This window comes from Mobula hypostoma, chromosome 4 (assembly GCF_963921235.1).
Source record: "Mobula hypostoma chromosome 4, sMobHyp1.1, whole genome shotgun sequence".
NCBI classification, from domain to species: Eukaryota; Metazoa; Chordata; class Chondrichthyes; order Myliobatiformes; family Myliobatidae; genus Mobula; species Mobula hypostoma.
This window is the reverse complement of record NC_086100.1, coordinates 94417362-94435722: the sequence shown is the minus strand read 5'-3', so window position 1 is coordinate 94435722 and position 18361 is coordinate 94417362. Positions and strand designations below refer to the sequence as shown.

At 47.2% G+C, this 18361-nt stretch overlaps 1 protein-coding gene across 5 annotated transcripts in view; it reads left to right on the top strand.

Annotated features, from left to right (window-relative positions):
* The window catches only part of LOC134345467 (cilium assembly protein DZIP1L-like), a 237246-nt gene that overhangs the window by 207137 nt on the left and 11748 nt on the right, over window positions 1-18361 (top strand). The window lies entirely within an intron of this gene.

Below are 18361 nucleotides of genomic sequence, written 5' to 3'. Positions count from 1 at the left end.
TTTTCACTAGGTGAATGGTGAAGCTCAGACCAGTACTTCCATTCTGTTACACCTTTTGTTGTAAGAAATCCCCTCCACTTTCATCTCCTCCTACTTGCATGCTTCTTGTCTCTTAAGGTTAAGCCTATGATATATTCTAGACTGTGAACTTTTGCACCTTAGCTAGAATTTTATACGTTCAAGTTGTTCTCCAGAGAAGAAAACTATGGAAGATATTCCAGTGTAGAACAAAGGAAATATTATGCAGTTAAAATGAAGAGCAAATGCATTCCCTTGCTGTTACACCAGCACTTGGCTTTAATCAACAAAGATGACCTGATCATTTACCATGGGATGTAGTCATCATTGACAAGGCTAACATTTGTTCTACTTTCCCTGAGCATTGAGGTGCTGGGTATCAGGCACAAAGAATTCATATCAAATGGTTGGACATGCTTGAAGGGCCGAGTGACTGCTCCAGCTCTTGATTTTTTTAATATGTTCATTTCTGTAAATGTCCTTGTGACCCTGCTTCTGTTATGTAGTGTAAGTGCTCCCATGGTGCTGTAAATTAAGAAAATTAATAAGTCCACCGAGACCATCACTGCCGTTGGGCCTGTGACGAGAATACACATAAATTAAGATGTTTGCTGGCCTGGGCTTGCACCAGTGGCATCAGCAGTGGTCTGCCACCTGTCCTCAGGGGAGGGAGAGATAAGGCACACAATGAAGCAGCATTTGGAGGTGTTAATGAAGGAGCCATCAGTCTGGGTATTGTCTAGAGCGGCTCCCCCTTTGAACCCTGAACTGATTGAAGTGATGGACAGGCGATCTGGAGATGTGTAATGAAGGGGCGGGAGAGAGAGCTGTCTAGAGCGGCTCCCCCTTTGAACATTGAACTGTTTGAAGTGATGGACAGGTGATACCCCAGCAGGGGGATAAAAAGGGACAGGTTCGCTAAGGCAACACACACGACACCCCGAGGTAACGAGACCCTGGAAGCGGTACGCCTCTCACGAGTCGGTGGGAAGCTCTTGGACGGCTGATCGGGGGATCAGTCTTAAACGCACAGGGTGGAAAGGTACGATCAGCGGGAACCCGGTGTGTGTCCGCCCTCGCTTGGGTGCCGGGTTCACTGCAGAGAATCGACCGCATCTGGAGGAGGGGTCACAGTCGGTGACCTCAGGTGACATCACAAAGGACCTGCCCGAAAGCTGCTTGTGAGCAACATCGCAGGTCTGTGAGTGGAAGCCGTTCTGAATGATCAGTCGTTCTCATTCTCTCTCTCCCTCCCCCCACGTTGTCCATCGCCATGGCAACGATTACTGCGAACTGAACTGAACTTTGCGTCACTTTGAAATTGGTCATTTGCCCCTAGACAATGATAGAGCTTGATTGATCCTGTTATCTTAATTCTGTGCACATGTGTGTTTATCATTGCTGAACTGTTGCATTTATTATTCTTTCGATTACTGTGTTGCTTGTTTCTTTAATAAAACTTTCTTAGGGTTCTAGTAATCCAGACTCCAACTGAGTGATCCATTTCTGCTGGTTTGGCAACCCAGTTACGGGGTACGTAACAGGCCCACTATTCCCTTTGGGTCTATAACTTGCATTGGGTCCACCGCTCGCATTGGGTCCACCGCTCCCATTGGGTCCACCGCTCCCATTGGGTCCTTCGCTCCCATTGAGTCCATCGCTCCCATTGGGTCTATAACTCCCATTGGGTCCTTCGCTCCCATTGGGTCCATCGCTCCCATTGGGTCCTTCGCTCTCATTGGGTCTATCACTCCCATTGAGTCCATCGCTCCCATTGGGTCTATCACTCCCATTGGGTCCATCACTCCCATTGGGTCCTTCGCTCCCATTGGGTCCTTCGCTCCCATTGGGTCCATCACTCCCATTGGGTCCATCACTCCCATTGGGTCTATAGCTCCCATTGGGTCCATCACTCCCATTGGGTCCATCACTCCCATTGGGTCCTTCGTTCCCATTGGGTCTATAACTCCCATTGGGTCCATCGCTCCCATTGGGTCCATCGCTCCCATTGGGTCCTTCGCTCCCATTGGGTCCGTCGCTCCCATTGGGTCCATCGCTCCCATTGGGTTCTTCGCTCCCATTGGGTTCTTTGCTCCCATTGGGTCTATCACTCCCATTGGGTCCTTCGCTCCCATTGGGTCCATCGCTCCCATTGGGTTCTTCGCTCCCATTGGGTTCTTTGCTCCCATTGGGTCTATCACTCCCATTGGGTCCTTCGCTCCCATTGAGTTCTTCGCTCCCATTGGGTCTATAACTCCCATTGGGTCCATCGCTCCCATTGGGTTCTTCGCTCCCATTGGGTCCTTCGCTCCCATTGGGTCCATCACTCCCATTGGGTCCTTCGTTCCCATTGGGTCTATAATTCCCATTGAGTCCATTGCTCCCATTGGGTCTATAACTCCCATTGAGTCCTTTGCTCCCATTGGGTCCATCGCTCCCATTGGGTCTATAACTCCCATTGGATCCATCACTCCCATTGGGTCTATAACTCCCATTGGGTCTATAACTCCCATTGGGTCCATCGCTCCCATTGGGTCTATAACTCCCATTGGATCCATCACTCCCATTGGGTCTGTAACTCCCATTGGGTCCATCACTCCCATTGGGTCTATAACTCCCATTGGATCCATTGCTCCCATTGAGTCTATAACTCCCACTGGGTCCATCGCTCCCATTGGTCCATCGATCCCATTGGGTCCATAACTCCCATTGGGTCCATCACTTCCATTGGGTCCATCACTCCCATTGGGTCTATAACTCCCAGTGGGTCTGTAACTCCCATTGGGTCCACCACTCCTACTGGGTCCACCGGGACCACCATTCCAATTGGATTTTCCACTCTATTTGAGTCCATTACTCCCACTGGGCCCACTGCTTCTTTTTGGATTCTCCATTCCCAATGGGTCCATCGTTCCCATTTGGTCCATCATTCCCATTTGATCCTGCAGCCTCATTGGATCCTCCACTCCACTTGGTTCCACTACTTCCTTGGATCCAGCACTCCCACTGGGTCCACCACTCCCACTCGGTACCACTGCTCCCATTGGGTCCACCACCACCATTGGAATCTTCACTCTCAATGTGTCCTCTGCTCCCACTGGGTACCACTGCTTCCATTGGGTCCACCACCACCACCATTGGATTCTCCACTCCCATTGGGTCCTCCTGTCTCCACTGTCATTGTGTTCACTACTCCAATTGGGTCCTATTAGGTCCTGTGCTCTTATTGGGTCCTCCACACCCAGAGAGTCCTCCCATTGTCTCCTTCATTCCTATTACTCCTTTCAATCTTTTGCTCCCATTGTTTTTCATTGTCCACACGTGTTGCCCAGCTCTCTCTCACACCTTGTGTTGTTCAGTCTTTACCCATCATCTCCCTATCACCCCTCTGTGACCAATTGTTCCATTGCTCCCAACACGCTAATATGCACAGTCATCATTCGATTTACTGCCTGTGTAAACCAGGGGTGGCCAACCTTTTACATACCATGCATCAATATTTTCACGGACGAGTTCAGGTGTTCCATACAACTCTTGTACCCCCATTCAATTCTTGTAAAAATATGTTAATATAGACATATTTAGCATTTTTACATGATATATTGATTTAATATAAAAACACGATAAACATTACTTAGAGACTTCCACAACTTCTTTTAACAAATATATGTTGTCTTCTTTTGATTTCTTCCTTTTTCTTAATCGCATATTCTTTCCATAACTCAGATCCAAGCTCTGGCTTCAATTTTCCTTGTATTTCAGTCCGATGTTGTGTTTTATAGTGTCTATTAAGATCATGTCTTCTATTATGTGAGAAAGTGTTTTCACAAACAATGCACAAAGGTTTTCCTGATGGACCCACTATAAATAAGAACTCATTTTCCCACTGTTCATTGAATTCATGCTTACTATCACTTTCTGCTTTTCTTTTGCACTGTAATGGGTAACTGAATGTAAAAACAAGGCTTAATTTTTGAAAAAGTACAAAACTGCAAATGTTCACAAAGGACGAACAAAGCACAACTCCGTAGCGCACAAATGTCAGTTGTAAAATGACTGGCAAAAACCTGCGACACACTGCAGAACGAAAGTCCTCCTTTCCTAGTTTGAATTCCTGTTATAGATTTTTCTTCTACAATTCGGTTTTTGGTTAATACCTTTTGCATGAGTAGGCTTACTTTTTTATTATTATCACTGGGGTGCAATGCACAACTTCTAATCATCCAATGCGCCACTTTTGGCGCATGTGCCATATGTTGGCCATCCCTGGTGTAAACTCTTATGAGATGGTTTGTTGGTTAGGTTATCTGGAAGCTATCGGCAAAGACTATCAATATATCTGCTGCAGCACCCAACCATCTGAGCTCAGTGCTGCAGCTCGACGGAAAGGCAGGGTGGGTAAGGAAGGGTTTGGGAAAATATGGGTGAGGTGAGGTGGAGGTTGGCGGGTGAGGATGTGAAGGGGTGGAGGGTAAGGAAGGGTGTGGGGAATGGTGGGTGAGGCAGGTGGCAGAGCAGTGAATGTTTTAGGATGGAGAGCAATTAGAGGGGAAAGCAATGGGTAGGGTAGGGAGCAGTGGATGAGGCAGGCGAGCAAGTGTTGGAGAGCAGTAGATGAGGCAGGGTGGGGAGGAACGGGTGAGACAGGGTTGGAGAGCAAGGGGTGATGTAGGTTGGGATTAGTGAGAGAGGTAGGGTGAGAGTATTTTGGGAGGAAGAGATGGGAACTGTTGAGGAAGGGGTGAGGGTGGAATGATGAAAAAGGGTGGAGGGAAGCTGTGTGGAGAGTGGTGTACTGGGTGACAGTGAGAGAGACAGAGTGTGACTGGTGGGAGAGACAAAGTTGGGGGTGGATTAAAAAGATATATTCTTCTTGAATGGAATGTATTGGAAGCATCAAAGTTTGCACTGTTCGTTCACAAACCTACGTAGTGTCCATGCTCCCACCATTTTAGCAGAGGGGTACACTTCTGTGTTCACAACCATAGAAACTACAGTACAACGATTTCTCTTTGTCTAGTGAAGTTGGCAAGCACTACTCCTGTTGCTTAAATAAGTGCCAACCTGTCTCTGATTGTTTTGAGAATTACCGTGTGTGTTCACCAGATTCTCTACAGGTCACCTGCAATGTGAACAATTCTTTCAGTTGTGTATCTAACAGCTGGACCCCAGCTCTTTTTTAAAGCTGCACCTGTTCTGCGGTGAGGAAGGATCTAAGGAGATCATAAGGAAGCATAGAGGCAGTTGGGTGGTCACTGCTGTCAGTGGAAGATTTGTGCTATTATCACTAGTGTTCTTGTCTCAAACAGACAGTTCACTGGAACCAAGCTTTTCACCTTGGGAAATAACCTCTGTTTTTACTTAGCTCATTTTGACCAGCCTGTGCAGAATGGACAACCTGTTTTTGGTGTTGCGTTTTTATGGGCATAGTCATTTCTAGTTCTACTGAGCATTTCTTTCAGCCCACATATCTTATTGTTCTAGTATATATTCACTTAACTCATTGTGTCTGGTGATCTCACAGCTTCCCGTCATCCCATTTCACACAGAGATTTCACTGTTCCCTGGCACCTCACACTATTGATTCACCTAACTTTGCTATCCAGGTGCGTCTTACTGAGTTTGGTGAAATGGCTGTGACAAAGTGTTTTATTATCCACTAGTCTAAATTGTTACAACACACATCAAAGTTGCTGGTGAACGCAGCAGGCCAGGCAGCATCTCCAGGAAGAGGTACAGTCGATGTTTCGGGCCGAGACCCTTCGTCAGAACTAACTGAAGGAAGAGTTAGTAAGAGATTTGAAAGTTGGAGGGGGAGGGGAGATCCAAAATGATAGGAGAAGACAGGAGGGGGAGGGATGGAGCCAAGAGCTGGACAGGTGATAGGCAAAAGGGGATACGAGAGGATCATGGGACAGGAGGCCCAGGGAGAAAGAAAAGGGGAAGGGGGGAAGCCCAGAGGATGGGCAAGGGGTATAGTCAGAGGGACAGAGGGAGAAAAAGGAGAGTGAGAGAAAGAATGTGTGTATATAAGTAAATAACGGATGGGGTACGAGGGGGAGGTGGGGCATTAGTGGAAGTCAGAGAAGTCAATGTTCATGCCATCAGGTCGGAGGCTACCCAGACGGAATATAAGGTGTTGTTCCTCCAACCTGAGTGTGGCTTCATCTTTACAGTAGAGGAGGCCATGGATGGACATATCAGAATGGGAATGGGATGTGGAATTAAAATGTGTGGCCACTCGGAGATCCTGCTTTCTCTGGCAGACAGAGCGTAGGTGTTCAGCAAAACGATCTCCCAGTCTGCATCTGGCTACTCAGATACCTATCAATCTTTGCCTTAAATACACCCAATGACTTGGCCTCCACTGCTGCCCGTGGCAACAAATTCCATAAATTCACCACCCTCTGACTAAAAAAATTGCTTGGCATTTCTGTTTTGAATGGGCGCCCTTCAATCCTTAAGTTATGCCCTCTCGTACTATATTCCCCTATCATGGGAAACAACTTTGCCACATCCACTCTGTCCATGCCTTTCAACATTTGAAATGATGACTATTCTGACAAGAGAAAGCTAATAGGTTATCTTGATCTCACCATCATTTGGAATCAACGTCCTGGAGGAACATACTGTTAAGAGCAAGTCAGAGTGGGTGCACCGTTCTTCCACTGAGCAGTTATTGGGACTGAAAGATGAATGATCTTGAACTGAATCTTTGACTGTCCATTTCCCTTCACAGGAAACCCTGGAGCTCACCACCCAGAGTCATCTTGTGGCTCGTTCACCAAACGGACTCCAGTGGTTTGAGAAGGTTGCGTTCCCACCACTTTAAGGGTTTGGTAATAAATCCCAACCTTGTTTGTGACTTCTGCATTCTGTAAGATGGGGACTGGCAAGTACCATTTGGTCACCAGCAGTTCTGGAGATAATTGTTAGTTGGCTGCAGTTGGCTGGAGCAGATGTAATGCAACACAGAGCTCTCCACACCAGCTGTTGCTGGACCTTGTAGGGTGGCCCCATTGTTTGAATAAGCTCCTGTCCAGCTGAAGCATCTTGAGCCAAAATAACGACTGTTCAGTTCCCTCTAGAGATATGGCCTGTTCCACTGTCTCCTTACAACTTTTTGTGTGTTGCTCCAGCATCTACAGTCTCTTGTGTTCCCTCTGAACATAGTCCCTGACTGCACTGGAAAATTATGGACTGGTTGGTTTTTTTGCTCTTTTTCCCATTTGTTTGACGTTACTAGTCATGGAGTCAGAGTTAATCAGGACAAAAACAGGCTGTTTAGCACACTAACCCTACTCCAAATATCAATCCGCCACTTACAATGGAGACATCAGAGATACCAGATACTGAAATATGGAGGCAAACAAAACAAACTGCTGGAGGAATTCAGCAGGTCAGGCAGCATCTGCAGAGGGAAGTGGGCAGTGGATGTTTAAGATCAAAACCCTCCACCTGGATTCAACCCAAACCATTAGCTATCCATGTTCATCCACAAATGTTCCCTTACCAAAGAGCATTTATTTTCCAACTACTTGCACTAATTCTTCTTTATTCTTCCCACAAAATCCCTCCCAGTCTCTTCTTTCCACCCACTCACCCACACACTAGGGGCAATTTACAGTGACCCGATGACCTTCTAATCCGCACGCCTCTGGGATGTAGTAACTTAATTAGAAGCACATAGAAGTGAAGGCGAAGAATTGGCCTGGCTGTGAGAAGTTGGGTGGCAGGAAGCAGAGTAGGAGGGCTGGGCTGCCGCTCAAAGAGCAGACTGTGATTAAGAGTTACAAACAAGGCTCTGTGTTATTCATCAGGTTTTTAAATTACTCATACAGAAATCCACATGTCTATATTTGCCAATGATGCAAAAAGTAGTGTTGTAAATGGCATTATTGGCAAGGCTGGAAATATTATAAAACAAAATTACTGGTTTCATTGAAAGGGAAAATCTCTGCAAAGCCGATCTGAGCACAGACAAATATATACTTAAACAACAGGAATTCTGCAGATGGTGGAAATTCAAGCAACATACATCAAAGTTGCTGGTGAACGCAGCAGGCCAAGCAGCATCTATAGGAAGAGGCGCAGTCGACGTTTCAGGCCGAGACCCTTCGTCAGGACTAACTGAAGGAAGAGTGAGTAAGGGATTTGAAAGCTGGAGGGGGAGGGGGAGATGCAAAATGATAGGAGAAGACAGGAGGGGGAGGGATAGAGCCAAGAGCTGGACAGGTGATAGGCAAAAGGGATAAGGGAGGATCATGGGACAGGAGGCCTAGGGAGAAAGACGGGGGGGGGGTGACCCAGAGGATGGACCAGAGGTATATTCAGAGGGACAGAGGGAGAAAAAGGAGAGTGAGAGAAAGAATGTGTGCATAAAAATGAGTAACAGCTGCGGTACGAGGGGGAAGTGGGGCCTAGCGGAAGTTAGAGAAGTCAATGTTCATGCCATCAGGTTGGAGGCTACCCAGACGGAATATAAGGTGTTGTTCCTCCAACCTGAGTGTGGCTTCATCTTTACAGTAGAGGAGGCCGTGGATAGACATGTCAGAATGGGAATGGGATGTGGAATTAAAATGTGAGGCCACTGGGAGATCCTGCTTTCTCTGGCGGACAGAGCGTAGATGTTCAGCAAAGTGGTCTCCCAGTCTGCGTCGGGTCTCACCAATATATAAAAGGCCACATCGGGAGCACTGGACGCAGTATATCACCCCAGTCGACTCACAGGTGAAGTGATGCCTCACCTGGAAGGACTGTTTGGGGCCCTGAATGGTGGTAAGGGAGGAAGTGTAAGGGCATGTGTAGCACTTGTTCCGCTTACACGGATAAGTGCCAGGAGGGAGATCAGTGGGGAGGGATGGGGGGGACGAATGGACAAGGGAGTTGTGTAGGGAGCGATCCCTGCGGAATGCAGAGAGAGGGGGGGAGGGAAAGATGTGCTTAGTGGTGGGATCCCGTTGGAGGTGGCGGAAGTTACGGAGAATAATATGTTGGACCCGGAGGCTGGTGGGGTGGTAGGTGAGGACCAGGGGAACCCTATTCCTAGTGGGGTGGTGGGAGGATGGAGTGAGAGCAGATGTACGTGAAATGGAGGAGATGCGTTTAAGAGCAGAGTTGATAGTGGAGGAAGGGAAGCCCCTTTCTTTAAAAAATGAAGACATCTCCCTCGTCCTAGAATGAAAAGCCTCATCCTGAGAGCAGATGCGGCGGAGACGGAGGAATTGCGAGAAGGGGATGGCGTTTTTGCAAGAGACAGGGTGAGAAGAGGAATAGTCCAGATAGCTGTGAGAGTCAGTAGGCTTAGAGTAGACATCAGTGGATAAGCTGTCTCCAGAGACAGAGACAGAAAGATCTAGAAAGGGGAGGGAGGTGTCGGAAATGGACCAGGTAAACTTGAGGGCAGGGTGAAAGTTGGAGGCAAAGTTAATAAAGTCAACGAGTTCTGCATGCGTGCAGGAAGCAGCGCCAATGCAGTCGTCGATATAGCGAAGGAAAAGTGGGGGACAGATACCAGAATTGGCACGGAACATAGATTGTTCCACAAAGCCAACAAAAAGGCAGGCATAGCTAGGACCCATACGGGTGCCCATAGCTACACCTTTAGTTTGGAGGAAATGGGAGGAGCAAAAGGAGAAATTATTAAGAGTAAGGACTAATTCCGCTAGACGGAGCAGAGTGGTGGTAGAGGGGAACTGATTAGGTCTGGAATCCAAAAAGAAGCGTAGAGCTTTGAGACCTTCCTGATGGGGGATGGAAGTATATAAGGACTGGACATCCATGGTAAAAATAAAGCGGTGGGGGCCAGGGAACTTAAAATCATCGAAAAGTTTAAGAGCGTGAGAAGTGTCACGAACATAGGTCGGAAGGGATTGAACAAGGGGTGATAAAACAGTGTCGAGGTATGCAGAAACGAGTTCGGTGGGGCAGGAGCAAGCTGAGACAATAGGTCGGCCAGGACAGGCAGGTTTGTGGATCTTGGGTAGGAGGTAGAAACGGGAAGTGCGGGGTGTGGGAACTATAAGGTTGGTAGCAGTGGATGGGAGATCCCCTGAGCGGATAAAGTCGTTGATAGTGTGGGAGACAATGGCCTGGTGCTCCTTGGTGGGGTCACGATCGAGGGGTAAATAAGAGGAGGTATCCGCGAGTTGTCGCTGTGCCTCGGCAAGGTAGAGGTCAGTACGCCAGACTACAACAGCACCCCCTTTATCAGCGGGTTTAATAATAAGGTTAGGATTAGTGCGGAGGGAGTGGAGAGCAGAGCGTTCCGAAGGAGTGAGGTTGGAATGGGGACAAGGTGCGGTGAAGTCGAGACGGTTGATGTCCCGTTGGCAGTTGGCAATAAAGAGATCCAGAGCAGGCAGAAGACCAGAGCGGGGTGTCCATGAAGAAGAGGAGGGTTGAAGACGGGAGAAGGGGTCATTGGTGGGGGTGGAAGAGTCCTTGCCGAAGAAGTAGGCTCGGAGACGGAGACGGCGGAAGAAAAGTTCCGCATCGTGGCGAACACGGAACTCGCTGAGGTGTGGGCGAAGGGGGACAAACGTGAGGCCCTTACTGAGAACAGAGCGTTCTGCCTCCGACAGTTGAAGGTCAGAGGGGATGGTAAAGACCCGGCTCGGATGAGAGCTGGGATCAGAGGGGGGAGGGGGGAGGCTGGGGGTGTCAATGGAGAGGGGAGGGTTGGGGTGAGAGGAAGATGGAGCCTCTGAGGGCCCAGGAGTTGACGGTGGGATCTGAGGAAGACGGGGTTGCAGAGTGGTGGTGGGGGAAGGGGAGACGGGAGTCACAACAGCAGCACATAAAGACCCGGCCTGGAGTTCAAGGCTGGAGTCGCAGTTGGTGGTTGCGTAATCATTTCGAATGTGTCCATGGTCGTTGCTGGAGTCCGGGTTTTGAATATGTCCTGAGGTGTTGGAGCCGCCGAGATCAATGGCAGGCGCCGCAATTGAAAGTTCATGCCTGCTAGCGTCGGGGCCGGCAGGCTCTCGAGTCCGTAGATGTAAGATCTTGCGATCTTAATATATACTTACCCACTTTGAACTGAAAAGGGAAAGAATACATTCTAAAAGGCAAGAAGACCGAGGTATTAGAAGGTCAGGGAGGAGAGTGGAGAAGATGTGTGTGTTGAACAGAGTAAATTTCCCCTAGAGTATTGGTGAGCTTTAGGATCTGGGAACTGATGGGAATGTGGGGAGAATAAATGGGTGGTGGATGCCTGGTACAGTCTTGGTGTGTCCAAGTGCCCATATCATGCTGTGTGATGTAATGACCCTGAGTGGAATTGAGAAATGGATATGGATTCAATTCAGGGATAAAACTCAGAAGTGTTCCAGCTTTGCTGTGAGTGGATCCTGATGCAACGATCTCAAGATGCAGCGGCAGGGGTTCACATCTGGATTGCGGCACCTGTTTTACAGATGCAGTGGCTCGACAGTATTTTGCAATTTTATATCACTTACATTTCCTCTCCCTTTTTATTTCATGATCTTGATTTTTGATTCAGAGAAGAAACTTCTCTTCAGAGAAAATATTCAAATAGAAACCTGTAAATATCCCATTAGAATTCAGTAAATACTCAGGTGAAAGAAAAAAAAGATAGTTTTGCCTTTCAAGACCAGGCCTGTCCATGTCAGCTTTGCTGATAACATGTCATATTTAGCAGCACTGGATTATACATACCCATACCTCCTGGGACTAGGCAGGATTTAGTTCTGAACGTGTGACTGGCAGTTTTCTTCCTACGATGAAACTGTAAACCAAGTGTTTGAAAATTTCAACCAGTTGCTAGGTGATAAGAGACCCCTAACAGAAAAAAGGACTTCTGTAACTTTATCTGCTGTGAATCAATATTTAGAATTTGAGAAAGGAATTTGAATTGTTTCTTCAGACAACTCTCTGTGTTCTAAGTAGGCTTGCTTAGACAACAATAGCGGATGGCAGTACTAATACTAATCAGTTTTATGCTTGAAACTAACAAACTTTGGCTTGAAATATTAACTGCATTTCTCTTCCCCATGGACAGTACCTGACTTGCTGAGTGTTTCCAGTGTTTTCTGTTTCTGTCTCATACTTCTGCCTCACAAAGTTCTTCTCTCAACATCCCAAGTCAGTCAGATGGGAATGTAGAAACATTCTCTGGGAATCTCCTTTCCTTCACTTCTTCTCCCATTCCTCCACCCCCACCCTCCAAGCTCCTTTATTTACTAATCTAAGAGCTTTTTCCCTCTAACCTGGTTCCCAGCAAGGTTACATTCATGCGTCCTATGGAAACAGCTCACATAATATATCCAGCATCATAAAGAATTATTAACATCTCTCTCACCATAATACATATCTGTAATTACGCAAAATTAGGACAGTCACCATTTTCTATTACATGAGTAACACGGCCCCTCTGATAAGGGACTAGGATATTCAAGACTTCTGAACAAATTCACTGGAATTTCCTGGGATATGTAATCTGTGCTCCTTAGTGTATGTAGATATGATGAAAATATATGGATGACTAATACCTCAGTTACATTGACTTCAAAATCTAAAGCAGGCCAGCCAATACAAACAGCTGAGTTTCTGTTCCTATTCATTGGAAGATGTCAAAGGGTGCAGCCCGTGGTAATGGCTGTAACGCAATACAGGGACGAAACTGGAGTTTAAGTTTTCTGTTGTTGAAAGACATCACGGGATGAATGACCCTCAGCTTGGCACCCTGGGTGAAGAAAGAAAAGACTTGAATTTCTTCTCAGGAGCTCTTGGTTGTCTTGAAGAGCTATGACCAGATGGAGGAAGACGGGGTCAATGTGGCTTATATCCACTAGAATTTAGAAGGATTAAAGGGGATTTTACTCTAACAGGACAGGCAGATGAGACACAGGAGGGATGTTCCTGATGGTGGAGGAGTACACGATCAGAGGTCATGATCTAAGGTTTAAGGGATATTTGATTTAGAACTGAGATGAGGAGTACCTTGGAGACAAAAGAAACTGCGGATGCTGGAATCTGGAGCAGCACAAACAGTGCTGGAGGAACTCAGTGACTACGGCATCATTTGCAGGAGAGAAACTTCGTCTGGTCCCAAAACATCAATTATCTATTTTTCTCCACAGATGCTGGCTAGCTGGCTGGCCACTTGAGCTCCTCCAGAGCTTTCAGTGTTGAGAAGTTTACTCGCCCAGCGACAGTAGGACCTGTGAAGTTCTCTGCCACAGAAAGCAGTTGAAACTAAATGATTAAGTGTATTGAAGAAACTAAAATCAGAATCAGGTTTATTATCGCTGGTTTATATGAGGGCTAGAGCAATCAAGGGATACGAGGAGACAGTGGGAATAGTCTGCTGAATCACAGATAATCATATTGAAGGGTAAACAGGTTTGAGGGGCAAAATGGCTTAATCCTGCATCTAATTTCCATGTTTCTATAGTACAATTGACAACGAGTGGGAACGAAAGAAGCATGCAAACTTGTGGTTGATAGTTGCATGCATTTAGGTTTGGATGCGTGTTGAGCTGGAGCTAAAGTCATTCATTTTCCTGAGATCTCCCAGATAAGACTAGAGTAATTCTATCACCCAGTTACATCTCAGCTCAAGGTTGGTTAATTAGTTTTACCTGATCTCTAGTTGAAGCAGGTTCTTGATCTTGATCTAACTGCTGTACTAAGAAATGAATTTTCCATTCAGTGTAACAAAGAAGATCATTGTACTTTGTCCCTGGGCAGGTACACACTTCAAACATAAGGGATTCTGCAGATGCTGGAAATCTTGAGCAACACAGAAACCATCAGCAGGTCAGGCAGCGTCTATAGTGTGGAGAGGAACAAACAGTGAATGTTTTGGGCCAGGACTGGAAAGGAAGGGGGAAGGGGTCTCTCCTTCCTACCTTCCTGGCACCTATCTCTGCAGGACAAGTGCTACATCTGCCCCTTCACCTCCTCCTTCACCCTCATTCAGGACCCCAAACAGTCTTTCCACATGAGGCAACACTTCACCTGCAAGACAGTCAGGGTCATCTACTTTACCCGGTGTGGCCTCCTCTACATTAGTGAGACCTGATGTAGATTGGGGAGTTTCAATGAGCACTTTTGCTCTGTCTGCCATAACAGGCAGGGTTTCCTGGGGGCCACCCATTTTAAATCTACTTCCCATTCCCATTTCTTGGCCTCCTCTACCACAATGATGAGGCCATTCTCAGGTTGGAGGAGCAACACCTTATATTCTATCTGGGCAGCCTCCAATCTGACAACTTGAAAGTTGATTTCTATAACTTCCTGTAATTTCTGCCCCCCTCCTCTTTTTCATTCCCCATTATGGCTGCATTCTTAGATCATCTCTTCTTCTTCCCTGCCCATCATCTCTCTCTGGTGCCCCTCCTCCTTCCCTTTCTCCAATGGTCCACTCTCCGCTCCTATCAGATACCTTCTTCTTCAGCCCATTCCCTTTTCCATCTATCACCTCCCAGCTCCTCCCTCACCCACCTACGCTCCCCCTCACCTGGTTTCACCTATCACCTTGTACTTGTACTCCTTCCCCTTGTACTTGTACTCCTTCCCCTTCCCACACCACCTAATTCTTGCTTCTGTACCCTTTCCTCTCCAGTCTCGGCTTGAAGTGCCTGACTTCCAGAGGTGCTGCTTGACCTGCTAAATTCCTCTGGAAGTTTGTTTATTTTGTCCGGGTATATATTTCGTTGAACTTGGGCATTGTTCACTGTAGCAAGGAAATAAAATGGGAAAAGGCTAGATTGTTGAAGATGTTGCTTGGTGATTAGTACAGATTTGGTGAGTGGAGAGACCTTTTAACTGCCGACGGGACATCAACCGTCTCGACTTCACCGCACCTTGTTCCCATTCCAACCTCACTCCTTCCGAACGCTCTGCTCTCCACTCCCTCCGCACTAATCCTAACCTTATTATTAAACCCGCTGATAATGGGGGTGCTGTTGCAGTCTGGCGTACTGACCTCTACCATGCCGAGGCACAGCAACAACTCGCGGATACCTCCTCTTATTTACCCCTAGATCGTGACCCCACTAAGGAGCACCAGGCCATTGTCTCCCACACCATCACCGACTTTATCTACTCAGGGGATCTCCCATCCACTGCTACCAACCTTATAGTTCCACACCCCGCACTTCCCGTTTCTACCTCCTACCCAAGATCCACAAACCTGCCTGTCCTGGTCGACCTATTATCTCAGCTTGCTCCTGCCCACCGAACTCGTTTCTGCATACCTCGACACGGTTTTATCCCCCCTTGTTCAATCCCTTCCCACCTATGTTCATGACACTTCTCATGCTCTTAAACTTTTCGATGATTTTAGGTTCCCTGGCCCCCACCACTTTATTTTCACCATGGATGTCCAGTCCCTATATACTTCCATCCCCCATCAGGAAGGTCTCAAAGCTCTCCGCTTCTTTTTGGATTCCTGACCCAATCAGTTCCCCTCTACCACCATTCTCCTCCATCTAGTGGAATTAGTCCTTACTCTTAATAATTTCTCCTTTGGCTCCTCCCACTTCCTCCAAACTAAAGGTGTAGCTATGGGCACCCGTATGGGTCCTAGCTATGCCTGCCTTTTTGTTGGCTTTGTGGAACAATATGTGTTCCAAACCTATTCTGGTATCTGTCCCCCACTTTTCCTTCGCTACATTGACGACTGCATTGGTGCTGCTTCCTGCACGCATGCTGAGCTTGTTGACTTCATTAACTTTGCCTCCAACTTTCACCCTGCCCTCAAGTTTACCTGGTCCATTTCCGACACCTCCCTCCACTTTCTAGATCTTTCTGTCTCTATCTCTGGAGACAGCTTATCTACTGATGTCTACTATAAGCCTACTGACTCTCACAGCTATCTGGACTATTCCTCTTCTCACCCTGTCTCTTGCAAAAACGCCATCCCCTTCTCGCAATTCCTCCATCTCCGCCGCATCTGGTCTCAGGATGAGGCTTTTCATTCCAGGACGAGGGAGATGTCCTCCTTTTTTAAAGAAAGGGGCTTCCCTTCCTCCACCATCAACTCTGCTCTCAAACGCATCTCCCCCATTTCACGCACATCTGCTCTCACTCCATCCTCCCACCACCCCACTAGGAATAGGGTTCCCCTTGTCCTCACCTACCACCCCACCAGCCTCCGGGTCCAACATATTATTCTCCGTAACTTCCGCCACCTCCAATGGGGTCCCACCACTAAGCACATCTTTCCCTCCCGCCCCCTGCTTTCCACAGGGATCGCTCCCTATGCGACTCCCTTGTCCATTCATCCCCCCCCATCCCTCCCCACCGATCTCCCTCCTGGCACTTATCCTTGTAAGCAGAACAAGTGCTGCACATGCCCTTACACTTCCTCCCTTACCACCATTCAGGGCCCCAAACAGTCCTTCCAGGTGAGGCGACACTTCACCTGTGAGTCGACTGGGGTGATATACTGCGTCCGGTGCTCCTGATGTGGCCTTTTATATATTGGTGAGACCCGACGCAGACTGGGAGATCGGTTCGCTGAACACCTATGCTCTGTCCGCCAGAGAAAGCAGCATCTCCCAGTGGCCACACATTTTAATTCCACATCCCATTCCCATTCTGATATGTCTATCCATGGCCTCCTCTACTGTAAAGATGAAGCCACACTCAGGTTGGAGGAACAAAACCTTATATTCCGTCTGGGTAGCCTCCAACCTGATGGCATGAATATTGACTTCTCAAACTTCCGCTAATGCCCCACCTCCCCCTCGTACCCCATCCGTTATTTATTTATATACACACATTCTTTCTCTCACTCTCCTTTTTCTCCCTCTGTCTCTCTGACTATACCCTTGCCCATCCCTTGGGTTCCACCCCCCCCCGTTGCCTTTCTCCCTGGGCCTCCCGTCCCATGATCCTCTCATATTCCTTTTGCCAATCACCTGTCCAGCTCTTGGCTCCATCCCTCCCCCTCCTGTCTTCTCCTATCATTTTGCATCTCCCCCTCCCCCTCCCACTTTCAAATCTCTTACTCACTCTTCCTTCAGTTAGTCCTGACGAAGGGTCTTGGCCCGAAACATCGACTGTACCTCTTCCTAGAGATGCTGCCTGGCCTGCTGCGTTCACCAGCAACTTTGATGTGTGTTGCTTGAATTTCCGGCATCTGAAGATTTCCTCGTGTTTGACCTTTTCAGTGCTGTTTCTCTCCATGGTTAGTTCTTATTTATTGTGGTACAGGAGGCCATTTCTCCCATTGTGTCCAAGCCCACTCCCAGCAAAGTGATCCCATCAGTCTCACTCTCTCCCCTTAAACCCTTCACCATAAAATTTAGTCCTTTAACATGGATTATTTTCATTTGTATAAAGAAAAGGAATTCACAGGATGACTTATTGTAACACCAGTCACCGCACTTGGAACTTTCAGTCCATTTACTCTGCAGTCGCAATACAGTTGGATATTTGACTAACTGATCAAATATTTCACACCCACTTCTATTTGTGCAGTCAGCCGTTTACGCATAGAAGAGATTACAACCAAAAATGAAAACAGGTGATATTGGAAGCCGAGTGGGTTTGAAACTGAGAGGCAGGTTGGAGGCACAGACTGCACTTACTGGTGAAACATAAGAAGTCTTCAGGTCACAACTGGAGCCTCAGATTCTCACCATTCTTATCGGTGACATGTGAGAGTTGTATCAAAGGTTGCAAGCTGAATGATGCAGAAGGCAGCAGGACAGGATGGAGTAATTAATTAGTCAGAGGTGTGATGGGTGGAACTCAATCTGAGGAAGGTTTGGCTCAAGAAGGACACATCTATATACGTTAGAAAGGGTGAGAGATTATGAGTGGTGAGGAGTAGGAGGATTCAAGTGTTATGTGCATAAATTATTAGAAGTGACTGGACAGTACAAAGATGAAAGAAAGTGTCTTCCTCCAATGATGCTGAAATTCCAGAAGGAAGAACTTGTTCTTCACCAGTATTAATCCACTCATCCTAACAAACCAATCAAGTTTATAGATACTGGTAAAAATGGATTAAATGTTAATTTCTGTTCTGTGTACAATATTACTTGTGCAGGTTCTTCACAATGAACTGTCATTTACAAAGCAGTTGAGGCCAGTTTTCAGTCGGTCACTAGCCAGTATTTTTGCTGTGGTCCAATGATCCATCTAGTCCCAGCCTGTCCTATCCTGTCATCAGGAATTTTCTCCCAAGACCCCATCTGGCCTCCTGGTTGCCTTCAAAGACAAAGCAATATCTTCCCCTTTGGATAAGGCGTGGAACTGAGGCCTGTTGCATGCTGTGGATAGATAGGAAACATCCCTTATTAACTTTCAAGTGCTCTGGTCAACATGATTTCTCCCAGTTGTCTTCACTACATATAGCCCTGCT